The sequence below is a fragment of the Melospiza melodia genome, unplaced genomic scaffold, assembly GCF_035770615.1.
Source record: "Melospiza melodia melodia isolate bMelMel2 unplaced genomic scaffold, bMelMel2.pri scaffold_28, whole genome shotgun sequence".
NCBI lineage: Eukaryota > Metazoa > Chordata > Aves > Passeriformes > Passerellidae > Melospiza > Melospiza melodia.
Window position 1 is genome coordinate 3444578 of NW_026948600.1, and position 6000 is coordinate 3450577.

The window sequence follows — 6000 nt, forward strand, 5'->3', positions numbered from 1 at the left end:
TCTGAGAGAGCAGCTCCCCCAGCCCACCTTGCTCTCATGCCCGGAGGTTGTAATGTGCGCTCGACCGGCAGCCGAGGGAGGGCTCTTGACACCGTGTCTGATGCAACAGGATTTATTGAAGGTAGGTCAGAGGGTGCAGGTTGGGTGAGGGTGAGAAGAGGGACAGGAGGAGGCAGGAGCACAAGCACTGTAACATGACACCTAAGGCACCTGCAAGCTGCTGGGGAAGCCTCAAGTCTGCTCAGTGAGGCACGTGTGCCCTCAGCACTGGGACAGCCACCTTTCCCTCAGTGAGCCTCACATCCCAGGGTCAGCAAATCAAGAGGCACCAGCCATGCTGTAGGTGACTCAGAGCGAGTGCAGTGGGTCATGGTGGCCAGGGGCCAGAAGCAGGCAGAAAGTCATCGGGGCTGGGGAAAAGGCTCTGCTCTGCTTACAGCGTGGGCTGAGGGCCGGGAGAGCTCCATTTCCCCCTTGAGATGTTGGAGACGGGGCCTTTCAGCCTCCTGATAGGGCTGCCCCTGGCTGCAGGCAGCCAAAGGAGTACGAGGACACAAGGCCGAGAGCGGCAAAGCAAAGAGCCAGCCGTGCACAGCACAGGGAGGTGGCCCAGTGCAAAGCTAGCGTGGCACTCTGAAGGTGCCCGCTGCACTCTCATGTGTCCCTGGCCTGGCAAGGACAGGAACGCTCGTGGTCCAAGAGGGCCTTTCTGTGGCCCCTGTGGGCTCAAAGCTGCTGCTCTTCTGGCTCAATGGGGCCTAAAGCCACAGAGCTCGGCCTCCCCCTCAGCAACAGGAACAAGACTTGGCAATCAGGCAGTGGAGCTCAATGCCTAAGGCTGAGGGGTGGGAGGCTGCAGTCTGGAGCACACGGAAGGCACACGCCCAGCCCCACAACAGCTGGCCTCACAGCCCTGAAAGGCCAGGACCAGGGTTCCACGCCTGATTCCAGGGGGCTGCCTATGGCCTCTGACAGCCAATTGCTCAAGGCTTAGCAGTGCCTCAGCCCCTCAGGGTCTCCCCCAGCCTGGCCAAGCTTGCAGGCAGCAGCGCCGCAGCCCCACAGCAGCTCCAGAGGAGCCCCATCCAGAGGCGCCTGGGAGCTCTCAGCAAAGCAGCCAGCAGCACCCGGGCAGGAGGACACGATGGCCCTTCCCGCCTGGCACAGGGCTTGTGGCCATCTCCAGGCACCGCTCTCGCAGGGATCCCTGCAGCTCTGGCCCCTGCCCAGCTGCTCTGTCACCAGCACAAAGGCTTCAGCAGAACCACCAAAGGCCAAGGGGCTTCTGGCCATTTTCCCTGCGACACTGCACGCCTGGGCCGCTGGCTGTGCACAAGCACCCTTTTCCCCCTCTTCCCCTATGCCTTCTAGACCCGGTGCAGGAAAAGAAAGATCCTGGGACTCTGTGTATTGAAAGATATTCTATATTGACATACTCAAAACCAACAAAAATAAAAACACAAAAATCTTGAAGAAGAAAAAGAAAATTTCTGCTGGCTCAAATGGCCCCAGCAGACAGTCTTGCAGATCACCTCTCCGGGGAGCTCCAGCAGAACAGCAAGGCAGTGCCGCACAGACGAGGCCATTTCCTCCATGCACTGCGGAATCGATCTCGCAGCCTGCGCCATGGGGAGTAGGGAGCTCTCTGTACAGCCCAGAGAACTAAACAAAATTCAACTGCAGCATCTCTGATGGCAGGACTGCTGTCAGATGCCATTTCTTCAAGGGCTGCAAGAGAGAGGAACAGAGGCAAGGTCAGATCCCACATGTGCAGAAAGACGAGGAGAGCCCCCTGCCAGGGCCATCCCGGCCATCTCTTGCCATGGCCCGCAGGGAGCAGGGAGCAAGGGGATCAGTCTGAAGGTGCTGGCCACGAATGGCACACGTGGCTCTGAAATCTCACGGGAGCAGAGCCCTCCGCAGCCGGGGCAGGGCTTGCAGCTGCCCCCGCCAGCCCCCGCGGTCAGCCCGCTGCCCTCACTCACTCACCACTGCAGATCAGCTGGAGCTCTTGCTGCTGCCCCCTCAGGTGCCGCCCCGCCATGCCTGTGAACACAGAGCCTGTCACGGCGCCAGCGGCACAGCTCCCTGCCGGCGGCGCTGCTGGCGCTGTGGCCACACGCGCTGCTGGCCCGGCAGGGCTCAGCCCGGCCCTTGCCGCACGCTTCTGCCCCAGGGCACGGCTGCCAGAGGGCGGAAGCTGCGATGCCCAGGCCGGGCGGGGCTCCACGGCGCCGGGTCCGGCTGGCGCTGCCGGGGCAGCAGGTGGGGCCCGGGCCGAGCTGCGGCGGGTCGGGGAGGGAGCCCGTGCTCGGGACTCACCCATGAACCTGACGGCCGCCTCTCGCAGGGGCTCCTGTGGGCTCTGCAGGTAGTGCAGGGCCCGGCGCAGGTGCTCGGCCGCTCGGCTCCTGTCCTCTGCCAGCTGCAGAGAGCGGCAGGAGGGAAGGGTCGGCGCGGGCTCAGCCCCTGGGCCGGGCACTGCCTGCGCCCAGCCCCGGCCTCCCCTGCCCGCACAGCCCTGAGGCGCGGCCAGCAGCCGCTGGCCAAGGACTCCCGGGGGCAGGGGCCAGTGTACCGGCTGCTGCCCGGGGAGCCGCGGTGCCGCCCCGCAGCCAGGCCGTGCCGGGGTTCCATGGGCACCTGGCTCTGGCCCACAGGAGCCTGGAGAAGAGTCCGCCCGGCCTCTGGCTGCAGCAGCAGGCACAGCTGCAAGCCCCGCACGCTGAGCACCGACCTCAGGGACCTTGGCCATGCTGAGGCTGGGGATTCTCGGCTGCTCTTACCAGGCACTCGCCAAAGCTCTGATCCTCATGTAGCATTTGTTCGATATGCTTCCTCTTCAGGAATCTGGCTGAGGAATGCAGCGTTTCCCGGGAGGCCTGGAGAGCAGCAGAGATGCACAGATGGCCCCACAGTCTAGGGCACAGGAGCATTCCAGTGGCACAGGCTGGAGGAGGCTGCAGCCCGCAAGGTGCCAGGGCAGGAGGCAGCCCAAGCCCCCGCCAGGGGGACAGCAGCTGGCCACAAGTGCTCACCTCAGCAACAATCTGATTCTCATCATGGCAGTGGAAGTAGAGAGGGAGCAGGCTCTGGCGCACGTGGGACTTGAGGGCCTTTCTTGCCTCTTCTGTTAACAGGTCCAGCATCTCTTGAAAGAAAGCCATGGAGCTCAGCTGCAGCTGCATATCGTCCTGGATGAAAGGAAAGGGCAAAAGACCTGAGCATCAGCTGCTTCAGGTCCCCCAGGGCACAGGCCTGCATCTGCACAGGGCACCAAGTGTCCCGGCAGCAGCCAGTGGCCGTGGCTGTGGGCACAGAGTCTTACGCTGTCAAAGAGTGGCAGGAGCGTCTCAGCCAGCTGCAGGGCCACGGGGGTGGCTATGGGGCCACCATTATCCAGGAGCAAATATCTGAGTAGAAGGATGGTCATCCTGATCATGCCGTTGTCATTTTCCTCCAAGAGCTCCACAAGACTTTCAGTCAGGCTCTGCATTTTTTCGGCCTGTGCGGAACACCACTTTGTGAAAGGCCGCCCTGCTGCTGCAGGGCCCAGAGGCCAAAGGCCTGTCCCGAAGCACTGGGGCAGCTGAAGTGGGAGGCAGGAGAGCTGGGAGCAGCTGCCCCAGCGGCCGAAGGCCAGGCAAGGCCAAGCGACTGCGTTGCCCAGCCCCACGCTGCCTGCACGGCTTCAGCCACTGCCCCCTTCTCACCATCAAGGGATTCTTGCCCAGCACTACGAGGCCTCGGAGTGCCAAGTAACGCCTGGCCATGTGCTCGCTCTGCAGGTTCTGTGCCAGGATCTCCAGAACGCTGTCACTGCATTCGCTCAAGTCCAGGCACTCGAGGACCTGAAAGGCACAGGGCAGTGACAGGGGAGCCGGCCGGCAGGAGCCCAGCAGCGCACAGGGCCGGGCCCAGGCAGCAGCACAGGGCACGGGCACTGTCCTGGCAGCTGTGGCTGCGAGAGGCCAGAGAGCTGGGAGGCAGCTCAGCCAGGCAGTGCTGGCCTTGAGGCTCACCTCCACAAGGAATGCCAGGGCAGGGAAATCCCAGTATGGCATCTCTTGGCCGAGCAGGGCGAGCAGGTAGAATGCAACCGCGGAACAAAAGTGGATGGCTAAGCGGCGAATTTCTCTGAAGAGGGGAAAAAGGAAACAAGAGCCTGAGCCAGTGAGGCAAACCTCTCCCAGGCGTGACTCATCCCGTTCTCATCTTTCCCCAGCAGCCTTCCAGCAAGGGGACGTGGGCCATCTGGGAGTTGGTTGCTCAGGGGAACCCTCCTCTGCCAGCCTTTTCCAGTGTGCTTGGCCGACCCTCAGTGACAAGGCCCTCTGGCCCATGAGCATAGGCGCTTTGTGGGGCACCTGGGCACAGAGCAGCAATGTCAGAGGCAGTGGGGAGAAGGGGGTCTCACCTGGCCAGCAGAGCCACGGCAAAGTGGTGAGTGTCAAGAGAGAGCAGCGTGTCCCAGGCACACCTGCGCTCCATTGCCACCACCACATCCTCGCAGCGGAGAAGGCAGAGCAGGGACTTCAGGGTGCGCACTGCAAACCTGTGTGCAGAGCAAAGCCCAGGTCACCCTGGCAGCACTGGCTCCTTGGCAGGCCACGTGGCAGGGACAGGAGGAGTGGCATGGAGCACCTGTTGGGGCTGGCGGCAAGGCCGTGCTCTTCCTGGCATCCCTTCCAGAAGGTGTCCACCTCCTCTGGCATATCCAGAGTGCTGAAGAACACTTGGAATAGCAGATGCACAAATAGGCGGGGGAAATACAGCCTCAAGATCCGTGGGAGACAGGGCTCCTGGAGGATCTTCCACATCACCACAGTTGCCTGCAAAGGACAAAGCCCCCCGAGACAGCGCTCAGTGCCGAGGTGTCCATGTGGCAGGGCCCGAGCGTGGCAGGGAGAGGCCCGGAGAGACCTTGGCAGGGGGAGCACGGGGCCTGGTGGGCCTGAAGCTGCCCCTGGGCCAGGTTTCAGGCCAGCGCCTGAGGCAGGGAGATGCAGTGGGGGAAGGAGGATGGAGAGCTGCTGGAGAGGCAGTCTTGGGGCCAGCAAAGGCCAGTTGCAGAAACTCACAGCCAGGGCAAAGACAGCCGTTTCGTCCCCATCGGAGGTGCAGGTGCTGTACTCTGGCCAGCTCCCCAGCACATCCAGGAGGATCAGCTGCGCCAGCTCCACAGTCCTGGCTGAGCCCATGATGGTCTTCCACATGGCCATGGCAGCTCTGCAGGGTTAGAGTTGTGTCTCAGGGGGGTGTCAGACCCAGCACCAGGGGCAGCTGAGCTGGCTGCCATTTCTGCCTGTGCCCACTGGCCCCCTGCCCGCAGCAGCCCGACAGCCCAGGCCTGTGGGGACAGAGCCCTGAGAGGCGGCAAGGGAGCATGGCAGCAGGCTCAGGGGCTGGCCTGGCAGGGCTGGGAAAGGGAGCAGCCAGAGGTCCCTGGAAGTCTCTGTTGCTCAGACACCTGGGGCAGGCTGTACAGGGTGATGGGCTGGGGAGGCCTGAGCCCTGTGGGTAGGTGGGCCCCATACCTGTCACAGGACGGAGCCACACGCAGGAGCGTCATGACTGCGTCATTTGGCTGTGCTTCGGTGAGATGCAGCAGGGTCTTGTCCAGCCTGTGCTCAGCAGAATCATTGGCCATGAGCCACTGGTGGATGTAGCTCACCATGGCAGGCACCTGGAGAAGGCACGGGGAGACTTGGAAAGCTGCCAGAGGGAGCAATGGTCCCAGCTTCCCCAGAGGAGTGCTTCCCTTGCCACCACACTGCCATGTGGCCTGAAAGGCTCACAGCAACCAGCATGCGTGGCTTGGGAGGCCAAGCAATTACTGGGAGGATCAAAGCCTGGCCACAGGCTGCTTACTTGCTTTGGAGTGTAAAAATGTTCCTCTACAAGCATAGACAGCAGGGCAGCACTGGTCTTGCTGTAGAAGATGGGCGAGTATGGTCTGAGGCCTACGCCCATGGCAATGGTCTCTTGCTCCTCAATTCT